General features: G+C 36.7%; 1 long non-coding RNA gene across 1 annotated transcript in view; it reads right to left on the bottom strand.

Annotated features, from left to right (window-relative positions):
* Window positions 1-6,265: 6,265 nt before the first annotated feature.
* The window catches only part of LOC129146743 (uncharacterized), a 242,695-nt gene continuing 232,715 nt past the window's right edge, over window positions 6,266-16,245 (bottom strand). Inside the window, exon 4 of the long non-coding RNA XR_008553885.1 lies at window positions 6,266-6,409. This is a non-coding gene — a long non-coding RNA (uncharacterized LOC129146743). The remainder of the gene's footprint in view (window positions 6,410-16,245) is intronic.

Genomic DNA, 16,245 nt, shown 5'->3' with positions numbered 1-16,245 from the left:
ATTATCCTTCAATGCACTAATTGGTTAAAAAAAAAATGAAACCAAATCAATCACCTGCATAGTTAGTTAGGACCTAGACTTAATTGGGTGACAGTATTCTGTGTGCTTTGTGAACTCTTAGGTCCCATTAAAGTTTTAAAATTCTATGAACCTGTGAAGTCAGAAATGGATGGTCAAGTATGACAGCAGCACAGCTATAGATGGCTGTCGGATATGACTGTGCTGTCACAGACATCAGTTCCAGCTCCTTGAAGGGCATTTCTCCTAAGTCCCAGTTGACATCAGATGGCAAAACAGGATCATTAAAGTCTTAGATTACACCCAGGCAACTATTCCTAGAGCAGTGCTCATTACTAAACAACTCAGCTAAACTGAATAGAGGCTGAAAGGCATTATCCTGCACACATGCTCATATATTAGGATTGTAAGAAAAAAATTTAAAGTGGAATCATTATCAGTGTAGGCAAAAGATGTGATTAAGGGGTACCATGAAGAAGGTATGTTTTAAAAAATGTCATATGTGCTTCTGAAAAACATTCACGCACAGATTAAAATTAAAATTTTACTAACATTAAAGATGGTGGCTAGGGACCATGGTAATATTTGAAAAGATGTTTAATGCTGCTAGAAACCAAATCAAAGATTATCACCTTGTTGATGACATGAACATGTGGCTGAGACAAAGGTCTACATATCAAGCCACCTGCGCAGGTTATAGCAACACTTCCGGGCACCATCTTCTCTCCCCTTTAAGGGTTACTACCCCTAACTTGGTGTTTCTCAATACCATAATGAGCATAAAACGCAATTCAGGGCTTTATTTTAAGTGTGTTTTCCGCAGCCCATCACCAGAGATTCTGATTCAACAAATCCAGACTAACATTCAGGATTCTTCACAACTAAGTGTCCTCAGATTATCATGACATAGCAAACTTAGTGACCACTTTAGAAAAATGCTGTTCAAGCATATGATAAGCAAAGGGAGGTAGGACATCTTTTGTTGCAAGGCTGTATTCCAGCACCTCAATATATTATGCTTTTTCCTTGTTTCCGAGCTGCCAACTAGACCTCAAATCACTTTAGTTATCAATATCTAGAACTACTGCATCTAGATAGTCCCATAGATAGGTTTTTGTTTGCTATACAGAGGCAGTACCAGAGAGGTGAATATTAGCCAAGCCACACTCATATTTACTTGGCATTTATAGAGTCTTGGACACTCGAAAGTGCAGGAAGAAAGAGACCATCCCCACCCCCACCCCCAGAAAACACTGAATCCTGTTACTACTGAAGAAACTGCTGGCATCAGCAGTTTAATCAGAGCAGCAGGGTCTGCGGGTCTTGTCGCAGGAACACTGAAGACCTATTATGTAGCTGTTTTACTGTGACGACAATATGCAGTCATTGTGAGTCTGCTTGGTGATGTGAATGCTAAGAGGAAATAATAGCTGATGAGGTACACATTACAGAGAATAATTGCATCATGAAATACAGGTCTCAAAAGAGCTTTATAATGTAACAGCCCCAGATTTGAAATAAAGCTTCTTCTCACACTAGTAGTAGAAGTGGGCAAACATATTTGTAATAATGGAATCTACTGAGCATTTTTAGGTAGGCTGTATGCTAAGTGCTTTACACATGTTAATTTATTTCAAGGATTTCCTGTGCTCTTTTATTTTTTTTAAAGATTTATTCACTTATTTATACAAGCACTGGGTACAGTCAGAAGCTCCAGAGAGTGAGAGAATTCACCAGAGCCAGAGGGGAGAGCAGAGCAGGCAGACTGATGAAGTACACCCTGAGCAGAGGGCAGCAGGAGATGTCTGCGTGCCATGTGGGACCCTTGCTGTCAGCCAGGGATCGAACCAGCGCTGCAGAGGCTGCAGGCAGCTTTGCAGCACAGCGCTCAACCGCTGTGCCACTGGGGAGGCCCGATTTCCTGTGCTCTTGACTTGCTAAAATCAATGTTCTTATTGGAATAATTTCTGTATTTAAATAAGACCACAAATTAGAAAATGTTAAGTTTATGAAAATATTGTGTCCATAACTTAGTGTGTGCTCAGTAAATTCTAGATCTTCTTCATTACCAATTCTTCTTCATTAATAATATTTCTTTGTTAAAATGCAAATACATTTAGAAGGTCTTGTCTTTAGTACTGAATGTATATTAGAATTACCTAAGTGAATAATTTTAAGTACAGGAAAGTCAAAAATAACTTCTTACTGATGTTTCTGCTTCAAGATGTAAACAGGATAGCTAGCAAGATAGAAGAAAATGTTTTCGCTTTAAAAATATAGATCTTCCATTTTATTTTATTGTTCATGATCTGTAATCCTAATCATTACTAGTTTCATTCATGAGTGACTGTCCTCTTACGAAATTCAAATATTCTGAATCCTAAATAATACAATCAATAATATTCTATCTACTTTTTCTGCTTTTGAGAGATATAAAGCACACAGCAATTAAAAAAGAGTTGATTAAAATGCCACTCAAAGATAGAGAAAACATTAAAAACTTATGTTATTGAATGACAGGATGAAGAAGTAAATGCCGCTTAGGTAAGAAATTTAACATATTCTTTTGGAATTAAGAAATGACTCGGTATAGTTCCAAGATGTTTTGTTATATTCAAAGAAATGACAAAATTTTTTACAAATCAACCAAAAAACCAATCAACAAATAAATAGTGGTAATTATGTGATTTACTCTGCCAGTAGGAAAAAATAGAGAAGCAGTAATTCTCTAGCAATTGTTGCTTTCATTGCTGCACCGTTGGTTAGCTGCTGAGCAGCTGTTTGTTGTCACTTCCCTTTTTTAAACAGAAGAAATACTAACGATTTTGTTCAGAAATTTACCTCCCTCTAATGACTCAGTGGATTCAGTCAGGCAAGACATTGTCATCTGTTTCCAATAATCAATTTTGAAGTGAGTGTCTCACTCAGGTGTGACCAATAAGAAATGAGGGATGCCCTGGTGGAAGACTCCTGGTATGACTCTCCGTGCTCTTTAAAAGTGACACACAGAAAGTTACTCTACTGCTCCATCAATTATGTCTTCCCTGACACAGGAATATGACAACCCTTTGCAAGTACTGAAGGAGTAAATCGATGTGCTGGAGATGGAAAGGTGGAAAAATAGCAAGAAACTGGGCTCTTATTGATATCCCTGAGCTGCTGAATTTAACCAACCTTAGATGTGCTCTATAAACACTTTTTGTTATGCATAAACATTTATATTCCTTCATGAAGCAATTGTGTTGCTTATTGTGCAAAGCGCCCTGAAACACAAGCTCTCTATAAAATCTTAAGCATTTGCAGATATCTAAACAAGACAACATTTTTCACAAACACTATTAATGCTTCTCTATTTATAAAATTCATTTTACATTAAATGTATGTAGCTTAGTATACTGATTTTTCATTTATTATTTTAAGATTTTCCTCATGCTATTAAAAGCTTATAAATAATTTTTCCAAAGCCTAGAAATATACCATAATCTCTTATGGTGTATTTTCCCTTGTTAACTACCAAAGTCCTTTAAACGACTTTATGATAAAAACTAGACTGTAGTATAGAGGAATTATTTCAGTGTGGGTAGTATATTTCACTCATTCACTGAATGAATAACTATCTATAGAGTATCTCTTATATGCTAAATATGCTGAAATACAAACAATTAAAAATGATTTTTGCTTATGAGAGTTTCAGTATAAGAAGAAATCATGAAAACAAGCAGGCAAAAGAAATTTATTGTAAGTTTTAGTGAGTTAAATAAGGGGAAAATTCAAAGAATGAATAGATAATAGCTTTTATACCATCCTCTGAAAATTAACCAGAAAAATTAATTCTGTCAAAAAGAAAATCTAGAAACAACCAGCAAAATGTTTAGATGAGAACAAAGGAGACTTTCATAGTAACTGTCTATGGTGGACAATACTAATTGTCCATATTTTATATATTATCACTTTATATATTCTGCTCAATATATAATGTCAATTTTGTTTAGGTGTTCACAGCTCTCTACTTCAAGAGATTCAAGGAAATTTGAGACCAATTTTGGACTTGAATAGATTATCATTGCCAGAACCAATAATTATAAATTCCATCCCCCAAGCCAAGCTTAATTCTAATTAATGCAAAAAAAAAAATCACTCGAGTATTTTGAAATAGGTATATGCCTTCTGCTGAGTGAATTAAGAGAGATGAAAATGTGAATTTGTCAGAGTAGATGGAGTTTGGTTAGGTAACAAAAAAATAATTTGGAAAACTAAGGAAGGATATTTAATAAAATTGAGAATCCTTGATACAAATCTATGCATTATCTATATTACCTACTTTACAGTAATAATAATTCACCTTACTTTCATACTCTGTGATTGGATGATTGCAAATTAGAAAAAAAAGACTTTTTTTTTTAATAGCTAAGTATTCTGTGTTTTATGATTTGAAGTGTTTTCTTAGGTGAAGCCAAAATATTGTTTTGGTAAGCATGTCATTAAGATGGAAATTGATGAATATATTTCCAGATAAAAAAGAGATAGGGCCTTCCTAATGGCACAGGGGTTAAGTCATAGCCCTATCAAGCTATTGCCAGCCACTGCAGCATGAGTTCAATCCCCAGCCAGGGAGCTAACTCACACAGCAAAGCAGACCTCTCCTGTCCTACCTGCTGCTCCCCTCAGCAGTATATTTCAGTCAATCTGCCTGTTCCTCTCCCCAGTCTGTCTCTGGTGAATCCTTTCAGCCCCTGCACCTCCTACCAATACCCCCGTTCTTGTATGCATAAATGAATAAAATAAATCTTAAAAAAATAGATAAATGGATAGGTGATCCAATAGATGGGGAGACAAAAGAATTTATGGTGTCTAACCATACTAATGGGTGGTTAGACAGACAGGACAACAACAAGAAAAGATGGACAGACAGAAAATTAGAGAGACAGACCAATGTCCTGATAGGTGGAGAGTAATATAATAAAGGTAGACAGATAGCATACGATGAAGACAGTAGTCAGGGAGCTATGAAGGCAAAGAGAAGAGCTTAAGTCAGCCATTGAGCTATGTTCTACAAAGATAGTACATTCTCCAAAGATTCAAAGATAACGTGTGTGTACTTATTTATCTATCTACTTTTCTATTTTAGTGTAAACAGTGTGGTGGTATATATTCCTCTATACATACAGACAGAATAGCCTGTGCTACTTTTCACAATCAGAAGCAGCAGAGCAGATCTATGAACTGAAGTCTGAAGAGCTCCAAAGTCCCTGGGTCTGCCCTTCATGAGGCATAACTACACACTGTCACCCAGTTGGAGATGTCACAGCAAAACAAAAGCAACAAATCCCAGACAGCAGCAAATACTGTTAACATCTATAAACTAAATGTAAATAAGAAAATAGGTGTACAGCTCTAATAAATGTCTAAGTTAAATGAGCAAACTAAGCAACATCAAGCAAAACTTTATTTTGCCTTTGGAGGTAATTGCATTAACAGATTGTTTTTAAAAACCAGTGCTTTGTTATATTTCAGAAAAGGGAGTAACAAATTTAAATATATGCCTTATCATAGAACTTCTAATATTAAATTACTCTAATACTCTTAACTAATATTGTCCATACTGCTATGGTAAGTAAATGTAAGATATATTTGTTTTTGAATAAGCATAAGCTAATTACAGTAAGTAACATTCAGTAATATATCATGAAAAGAAATGCACAGTAGCTAAGCTAAAATGTAATTGGGAGAAACCATTTCTTCAGCTCCTGTGGTGAGCATTGACAAGTGGAATGATACTGCTGAGGCTGTATATCACCAGTTACCCATCAGCTGTAGATGAGTGTGTGGATTTGCATTAGTTCAGTTATAGGCCAGTCACCATAGAAGAGCACTCACTATGAAATGCACAGGGGCAGAGTTCTCATTACAGAGACATAAAATTTAATCTACAGACCCTTTGCCCTTTGTTGTTTGAAAACCTAATAAAGCACAGGGCTTATTACTGATATTGCTGTTACACTAAGAAGTGTTCTAGGAATACATGTTGAGAAGTTATGAGAAGCTATACATCTGGCTCTGGCTGAAGAACTAAACTGATGTGGATAAGAGGTACTCCAAGAATTTTTATCTGAGACTCTCTGTGTTTTTCCTAATTAAGCACATGGGACAGATTTTTCACAAATGTGTCTTTATGAAAATACCCAAATTTTGATATATCTCCAATACTGGGGAAGAAAGGGAAAAGTAACCAAAAACTGACCTTGCAATCTGGTTTCATGTTCCTTTCATTTTTAGTTGTTTCATCAACCACTTTTCAGTGATGATCACCAGGTCTAGAAGAAAGTACAGACAGGACAGGTTGATTCTGTACAATTTCTGGCCTTCTAGGTGAGGTTCATTATTTTCTTTCCTATTCAAAAAACAAACAAAGCAAAATCATGTCAGGATGCAAATAGTGAGAGTGACACTATTACATGAATAATTTGGGATCACTTTCATTCATAAATCTTTAGATTTTGATAACTTTAGTTCTTTAAACAAGACCTGCATTCTCTGTGCCTTTTCTTTATCTCCTAGGCTATTCTTTCTTGGTTTCCTTTGTGAATTTTCCTCTTCTACCTCTCTTCTAGGTCAAAATCTTATTAGTCTCTGCAACTTAAATACAAGACACAATAGTTTGAGGAATGGGAAGAAGCAGTCAGTATAAAATACCAGGGGTCAAGATTTTAAAGGCAATTCAAGACTGTAATATAATCATTACATAAACATTTAGCCAATCCATCTTTGTTAGAGATGGATAAAATTTATTTTAAAAACATCCTGTTCATCAAAGCTTAGACATTTTCTTGGTGGTTCTAGCAATATAGTCATGGGCTTGCCGTCAGAAAGATTATGGTTCCTACTTAAGTTTCCCATGTTAATTCTTGATCTTGGGCAGGTTACTTATTCATCCAGATGCTTCACCTCTAAAAGTGGGAAAAATATGGATCATTCTTAAGAGATTATTGGGAGGGTTATGCATATTGATAGGCCTTATAATGACTTGTCATAAGACTGACATTTATTAAGGACTCAGGAAATATTAAATATGATTTTATTAAATTAGGAAGATAACAGAGTTGGTAAAAATAATAGAAGAAAGTCAGAGCAATTATAATTTTCCTAAGAAACATTAAGATCTTTTTATTAGATGCCAAAAACCACATATCCCCCCTTCAACAAGCATTTCTTCTGTCACTACTATGAAATAGATATATATAGTACCAGGTCCTGGGATTTTACAGTTCCTTCAGTTGGGGGTGGTTACAGACAACATAGAAAAGATAAGACAATGAACATGTGGCTGCCAAAGTGAGCTGGTGGTCAAGGGGAAGTAAAAAATGTTTAGAGGACTACATGAGATGAAGCTAATAGTTTCTACAGTTCAGGTTCAGAAAGGCTTCCTGAAAAGTAATATCAAAATGACAGATTGAAGGTGGAGTACATGTTTTCTAAACTAAGAATGTGTCAGAGAAAGACAGAGGAAGGGTTGGAAGTCTTACAGACCAAAAGAACAACAGACAGAATAGAATAAAAATGACCTCCAACACAACAAAGGAATTTAGAATATAAACAAAAGTACCTTAACCAATAAATTACAGAAATAAAGCTGACTTGGAATAAAAATTGAAATAGGAGAGAGTTGATAAGTAGAGAAATAGTTGAAAATTTCATGAGGAGGTCAAAGGAAAGATGGAATAGGGATATTTGATAGTTGAATGACTAGAAAGAGAAGAGGTCATGCTCAAAAGTAGATCTCTGCAATTGTGCAAGGTGATGGCAAGATCCAAGATCTAGTGCAGTGAGTAGCCCAAAACAGAGGATGAAAGAAGTCACTGGATATGAGAAACTCAAGAAATAGAGGTCAAGTGAAAATTTCAGTCACCAGCTATATAGCAAGACTTGAAATGGAGAGCCACAATGCGAATCAGACACTAGAATATTAATGGATTACCTTGAGAAAGACACACTGGAAAAGTGATGGTACAAACATTGTAAGTTTAAAGAGAGTGGTGTTTCTATTTTTATAAGAGAATAGCCATCTTAAAATAGTGCTTGAAAGCACTAGAGGATGATGTTAACTCATCAATCTCTTGCTCAAAATAACTACAAAACACATTCTGACTCTGAAGTATATATGACATAGGAGTTTGAACAGCCTTTACCAAAGAAGTCAAATCCCAAATGTGTCCTCCAAGTCTTTGATAATAAACAGAGTATACTTTATTTTTTTTAAAGATTTATTAATTTGTTTATACAAGCACTGGGTACAGTCAGAAGCACGGGAGGGTGAGAGAATTCACCAGAGCCAGAGAAAAGAACAGACAGACTGATGAAATACACTGCTGAGGGGAGCAGCAGGCCTGGCAGGAGAGGTCTGCGTGCCATGTGGGACCCTCGTAAGCAGCCGGGGATTGAACCGGCGCTGCAGAGGCTGCAGGCAGCTTCGCAGCCCAGCGCTCAACCACTGCGCCACCAGGGGAGGCCCAATAGAGTATACTTTAAAGTAAAAATGTCCCCAACTCCTAAATGGTTACCAGCAGGAAGAAAAAATTCTCTCAATAAGGAATTTTACCTTTAAATAAAAGTGAAGAAATCTTTAAAGAGACAATAAAGTAGTTTAAACTATGAATTGTAAAAGTCTAAAAATGCATGTATATAATAGTTACAATAGACACAAACATAGTTAAAGTAGAATTAACAGTGTTTGAAGAGCAAATTTTAGAAGTCTACAATTTAAGAAGTTGCGTTATATACCATTCCACTCTGTATTATAACAAACCAAGCTCAGTCATTTTACAAAGATTCAAAATTTATTACCTCTTTTCCAGAAAATATATGAAAAATTGGTTCTTGTCATAGATATGTATAATTCATATATATAATTTATTTTCTCAACAAGACCTAATTAATGTGTATCTTTGAATATAAAAATGTGGAAATATGTAGAAGCTTATAAAACAGTTATGAGGTTTTTTATTTTATAAAAGAAATGCAAAAACTCTTTATACAAGAAATGTAAAATGCTACAAGTCAAAATACATAACTATTTTACTATCTTAAATACCTATCTTTGCCTTTGCATCCTCAATAACACCGTCTCTAAGGTTTTAATGAGATGAGTACGCATGTGCATTTTAAAGCCCACCCCCAAAAAAGTGATCTACAAACCAAACAATTTTATATTTCAGATACAATTCCCTCAACGTTTTAATAATGCTAATCCTTTCTCATGTTATACTTCATAGGATAAATTGCAATGAGAAAAAAAGGAAATTCTCCCACAAACAATACCATGCAGAGTAAGTTGCTCCATGCTCCTCTACAAACTAAGAGAGCTTCTGGATGATTAAACAGTTTTAGAGACCATTGTCAGTAAACAACCTTGATAGCCTTCAGCTGATACCAAAAGACTCTGGAAATTAGCAAATAATGAGGTCAACAAGAAGGGCAGTAGAAACCAGTTAGCAAAATAAGTAAGTTTCTAGGTCAAAGGTAACTTTTTGAGATTAGAATAAGCTAATTTATTTTATTACAGTCAGAAGGTGATGCCTGGTCTGGGAAGTGACTAACCAGAGGTAGAGCTGGGCTGCTGGTTATTAGCCTGGACAACCACTCTTCCTAATGTGACTAAGTGACTTGACTATCCAATAAACTTCACCATTATATATCGTTTCAGCTCACAGCGTATTGTATCCAGGAACACCCTCACGTCGCATGTGACTTACCCTTAGCAGTGACACATGACACAGAGGGGTGGGGGAACAGGCTGTCTTCCAGGGCTGCAGTGACACAGCCCTTTGGGGGTCACACTGAAATAGGAAGACTGTTAACCCTGGTTGCTGTGAGAATGTGCTTTCCGAAGTACACTGAGAACAGCTATGCCTTCCCTCTCACTCTTCCCTCCCCCATGCATATGGTGAAAAATGACCTATTTGGACAAGAAAAAATTCTGAAAGGAAAATAGTCTTCCCCTCCCCCAGCTCCTCTAACAAGCTCTGTAAGATACAGGGACATAGAAAATGGATTTTTTCAAATAACCCATGTTGGGAAAATAATTATGAACTAAGATTGCACAATGGCCCCTGTTTGTTGTTGCTTTGATTATCTTGCTCACATCTAATTGATTTGTTGTCAATGCTTTTAATCGGTAGCTTTCTTTACTTCAATGCTTTGCGTCAAATATAGCTGTCTCTTTAAATTTATTTTCTGTTGCTTTAGCCATTGCTGTTTATTTTTCCCCTGTGCCTCAAAGCATTGAGAGCATGGATTGTAGAGATAACTAGGATTTCTGCTGTTTTAAACTCCACTCGTGAAGGTGTCTTATATTGTCACTGCCCTTGTCTTTTCAATCCTTCTTGTCTAATCTCATTATGCCCAAATGAACATATTCATATTATCAGTGCTTGTGGCCCAGAATATCTTTCACATAGTTGCAAATCTGCTTCATCGTGTAATGGCAAAAATAAGAGTCAAAAAGGAAGCAGAGTGTTCAGACATAGCATTGAAATCAGCTAGCACCTATTTTACAAACTTCATGTCTGACATTCATATTAACACGTGATGAAGTTTGAACCCAAGACAACTTCTAGCTGAGGAAACTTAATAGGCATGGGGAGAGAGATTAACCATTTTTCCTCTTTCTCCTGATCAGTTCTGCAGAGCATATTTTAACCTCTCTCAAAACACAGACTTTTGAGCAGTTATTTTCCACTCCATTCCTGCCCATTGAAAGTTGAAAAGTTGCTGGCAACACACTGAATTTTTAAAAGCTCTGAAGATGTGACGAGATGAGTAAATCACCATTGCCCTCTAGTGTCCAGAACAAGCAACACCTTGGAAATCACAGCTGCAGTAACTGCAAACGCAGCAGCTAGTCTTTTTAATGAAGAAATGTGGTTTGTTTCCATTATATTTGGTTTCAGCTTTCAAAGAGTTTCAGCTTTCCCTACAAATTCTCTGGAAACAGAAGTGCTGCATTTTTCAGGTCAGGCGATATTTATTTCAGTTATCGCTAAAAGCACAGTGAAATGAAATTATATCATTCTTGAAGGGACTAAATAGAAAAAGCAGAAGAAACAATTTTAGCAAGTTTTTTTTTATATGTTTAAGGAAGCATAATACCCAGAAATTGATGCAGAGCCAATATCTTTGTCTGGAATATAGAATGTGTGTATTTGTGTGTTGGTGCATGTGTGTACTTTAAATTCATGTCTAGGTAGATGTGAATGTGACCTGTTTTTACTAATAGGATAGTAAATTCAATCTCTAAAAATCTACAGAAGAGACAGGTTATCCTTCTTGTCCTGGAGGGCAAATAAATAAGATGTTTTCAAGAGATTCCACAGGCAAAGCCATCTGTTTGAAATCACTCTAATTATAGAAGCCGGTAATTCTTGGTCTCAAGGGAATAGCTAAAGGGTGGAATCTTTCCAAAGGTGACATAGCTTCCCAGTTTTCCCTAGTGCCTACAAGCATGGCATGTCCCTGGCCCTACTGTGTGACTGCAGCCCCAGTCCCCTTCTCAGCCTCAGCACCAGCTCCCAGCCTGGAGGGGCCATGAGGAGTACACACACACACACACACACACACACCCCACCACCACCACCATCACCCTCCACGTCCCCCTCCGTTGGTGAGGGCAGAAATCCTGGGGGCATTGTTGTGTATCACTGACAGCAATAAGGATGATTAAATGTCAGGAGGAGGATGACTCATAAACTCCTGTGAAAACACTGAAATTTATTTAGTTTGGCCAGAGATAGGATGATAATGGTCAGCAAATATGTGACCAAAGAGAAAATGTTTTAAATGGTATAAATAAAGGAAAAAGGGGAAACTGAACCGATAAGCATAGAGTGACATTCAGGAGATATTTCCCAGCTGAAATACAGGCAATTATGAATGTTTCCCAGAAAACAGAGAAGTATAATGACAAAATCTAAGTTCCAAGTCAGATAGACGCAAAGATGACTATATTCAAGTAATCTGTACAATCTAGAGCGTACGACATGATTGTCTAAAACTGGCTGACGTCTCTCAAACAGTTAAGCAACCATTCCCCATTCACATGTTTGATCTAAATCTTTCCCTCAATGCTGCAATTTCTTCCTACTATTTTTTTCCATACATATTTTACCCATTCTAGGCATGCTCTGTCCTTTTATTTTGATCCATTCTCCATATGCATTTTTTTTTCCCACAGAAATTTCCCTTCCTGACCTATGCAGCCATTTCAAGACAATGTTTTCAGTATCCTCAGAGAGTCATATTAATAGCTTACAGGCTGTGACAGTAGCCTGCTGCAATGGAACAAACGTTTTGTTTCCCTTTTGAAAACCTAGTCCCAATGTGATTGCATTTGGAGGTGGGGCCTAGGGAAGGTAATTAGGTCATGAGGGTGGAGTCCTCCTGAATGGGATTAGTGCCACTCAGAAACTAGATCAGAGAACTTGCCCCTCTATTTCTGCCATGTAGCAAGATGATGGCATTCTGTAAATCAGAAAAAGGATCCTCCCTCAGAATCTGACTGGGCTGGCATCCTGATCTTGAACTTCCCACCTACGAAACTCTGAGAATAAATGTTTGTTGTTTAGCCACTCAACCTATGGTAATGAAATGTGTTGTGGCAGCCTGAGTTAAGATGCCTGAGGAGCAAAAACTGCTTGGGTTTGAATAGTTCTTTACTGTTGAGTCAATCACTCAATCTCTTTGTACTACACTGTGTAAAGTGGGGAAAAATAATAAAACAGGTGAGAGGATTAAATGAGTTAACACATCACAACTGAGGACAAATTCTGGCATATAATACTGTTAAAATATAAAGTATCTTAATTTTATTATAACAATAACACATCTTACATTGCGTTCAAATGTATTTTATGATATATATGAGCTATATATAAACAAAAAAGTCATCACATAATAATTCACTTATGATGGCTATTACTTTCTGTTATTATTCTATACTTCCTGGGGAAAACTGTGGTCATGACCAGTAAATAATTCTTGTGTTCTTTATTGTTTCTTGACCTATGGTTTGAAAAACTGTTCTTAGGATGTAAGTTCTAGCCTATAAAGATTTGTGGGATACAAGAGAGAAATAGGGTGTCCAGAGATCATAATGGGCATTTCTGACAAATTTCATGACTTTGGGATTTCTTTTTAATATTGCAATTCCACTATGTAGTGCTTACCTGTTTTGTGGACACAGAATTTTTATTTTAACCACAAACAGCAGCAACAGCTACTATAATAGCAATAGTTGTAACAGCAGTCACCTTGCCAGAGTTTCTGTGTCCTCAGATAATCAAAGGGCAGAAGTTTTTAGCATCCTATAAAAGATTATTAGGAGTAAGCATGAGGCTCAGCAGTGCCGAGCAGATTTGGATGACTTAAGAGCACTTAGTAGAGTAGGTAGGTATAGCTTCTTTTCCTCCCTTCCTCCAAAAGTGTACGACAGGCAGCACTTCCTCTGCCCACCTGTGACTCTGCAGGTGCCTCTTTCCACCAGCTCTCTTCCTCTGCAGGGCAGCAGCCTTCCTGCCTGCCCGTGACCTGCCAAGGCCACCTGCCTGCAACCATGCAGGCCTCTCTTAGCAAACCTGTCCCTTCTGGGGCAGCTCTTCCTGACTGCTTGTGTCTCTGTAAGTGTCTTTTACTCTTTTGTCCCTTCCCTAATAAACCTGACCTTTAAGTATAAAAAAAAAAGAGTACAACAGCCAACTGAACATAAGACCCCCCAGGATTCTGTGCGTGTATGTTGTATGTATGTGATATACAATGTAAAACATACAGTAAAGAATAAATTTTATTTAATGATATTTGTAATTTAAGTGTGTATTATTTATGATAGTGTGGATGATAAATTCTTAAATGGAACACTGTCAAATAATTTTGAAAAATGCTGTTTTAAATATCTACAACTCTATGAGTGGATCCCAAGAGGTCCACTTAAAGGTTAGCACGATTAGTATCTAAACTGTGTCTTTTCTATCCCATTGATTTCTTTTGCTCTCTCAAAATTCATAAAAAGTAAGGCAATAATATTCTAAAATAAGTGAGGTGTGCCTGTAACAGCATGAAACATCATTGTAATAATAATAAGGAACAAAAATTAGTCGTGGTATACGTGGCCAGCTGCTACCTTGTAAAAGTGTGTGGAAGAAGTTGGGTTTCCTGGAACTCTGAAAGGGCTCAAACAAGTGGAAAAGGCCGAGTCCAGTCGATAGCCCTGGAAGAGGCTTCTCTTCTCACAGATTCAGTCTGAGGTTCACAAAGCTCCAGACAAGAAGGATAAACTAAGAGACATTATGTTGGAACAGGAGTTAACTTCAAAATACACTCATTCAGTTTTCTTTATTTTCATTGCCCCCTGCACTGCAGATACAAAAGATAATTTAATTGTGTAGATGCAATTCTCTGCTGACTGTTCATACTCAATGACTATCATTTTCCAATCATAATGGAGCTTTTCCTGCCTTTTCCTAGAAAGTGGATGTATCTCCTTTGTCTAGTATTGTAGACCACGACATGACTAAGATGTGAATCCAGGAGCCCTTCGCATTCTGCCTGATGTACTAACCACTACTATGTTGTTCAAATATTCTCACCAGTGATTGTCACTACTTTATTCTACTTTAAAACTGCCAGCTTTCCTTCATCTTTTAACCGGTTCATCCAAGAATGATACTAATAAATAGCTAACCTGCAGGACTTGATGTGTAGAACTTGTTCAAAATCTAAATGTAGGCAAAGCATCTGTTCTAAATAATCCATGTGTGAACTCACTCAGGTCAAACAGGTCCTGGAGAATGAATGGTATATTCTGGAATTCTGGGTAGTATGTGTATATGTCAGGAAAGATTGTGTCCATTAAAATAACAGTTACCAAATCTCAGTGACTTCATATACCACAAGTTTCTTTTTTATTCATACAACATGTTCAACATCAGTTGGCAGAGGTCTCTATTCATCATTATTGTTCAGTGACCCGAGCTAACAGGATCTTTCTGGACACACTTCATGACTACCACAGCCAAGGGAAGAGAACATGTCAGGTTATTTAACCAGCATACACCTGGAAGCAAGCCACCGTGCCACACCTCCCTTCAGGAGGGGAAGAAAGTGCAAAGATAACAGTGCCTAGTAGTAGAATGTGAAATATTTAGTGAACAACCCTAATGCTATCTTTTTCATCATCTTTCACATTTATCTGACAACCAAAAACTGTTCACTGACATCTCATTTCAGTTTCCACTTTCCATTCACTTATTGACTAAGTCTATAATGTCATGACCCTTCAACTGGACTACAGGAGGGTCTTCAAGCTTGGCCCAAGAACCCCAAGTCTTATATCCCAATCATGATAAATTACTCACAGATCAGAATATTTTGCTTCACACTTTTGTGGTTCTTTTCACTCTGTTACCCTCTGTCCCCTAGAACAGTCCCTTCACCCTTCCATAGTCTTCTTACAATTTTCATTCTTTATAAAGACTTCCTATAAAGTTCAGCTTAATCTTCAGTTCATTTTGTAACATTGTGGTACTTCCATTTTCTCTAATTGTGATTTTATTGCAAGTGCTTGTTTTCTTTGCTGTGCTTATTAACACGCAATCATTTGCATTGTCACAAGAATGCAAGCTCCTTGAAAGTAACATTCATTCTTCAGAACAGCTATGTCAATATACCATCACTCTATACTTCTATGCTTCTATCCCCCCATGTCTATTCCTGGCAGCTGGATTGCAATGGCATTTCTGATATTTAGTCCATCTTAGAAGGAAAAGTTACTTTAAAACATTCAAAATAAAAAAAAATCATTATTAAATATAGACTCAGAAAGAAAGAAACCTATAGGGTGTTCTAGGTCATTACCATTAAGCCATAGTGGTTTTTGCCTTCGCTGAGTTTGCTGAGAATATATATATATTAATCTATGATTTCTTGGATGACATAGGATTACTAGCCTGTCTATATTTTGGATTTTGTTCATTTCTAAAACTCTTCTAGAAATCAACTCTTAATACTTTTCATTGCAATATTTCTCTTTCAGGTCCCCACTTTTACAACTAGATGTATTTCCCTAGGTTGCAGCTTTTATCTTCTACTTAGTGAGGTTATTTGCTTACTTATGTTTCACAGGAAAGCATCTGAGTCTCCCCAAGACTAGCAACAGAATGAATTTATTCTCAGGGATCAGAA

Source organism: Talpa occidentalis, unplaced genomic scaffold (assembly GCF_014898055.3).
Source record: "Talpa occidentalis isolate TD23 unplaced genomic scaffold, MPIMG_talOcc4v2.1 talOcc4.4, whole genome shotgun sequence".
NCBI lineage: Eukaryota > Metazoa > Chordata > Mammalia > Eulipotyphla > Talpidae > Talpa > Talpa occidentalis.
Note: the sequence above shows the minus strand (reverse complement) of the source record. Positions and strands in the feature narration are given on the sequence as shown.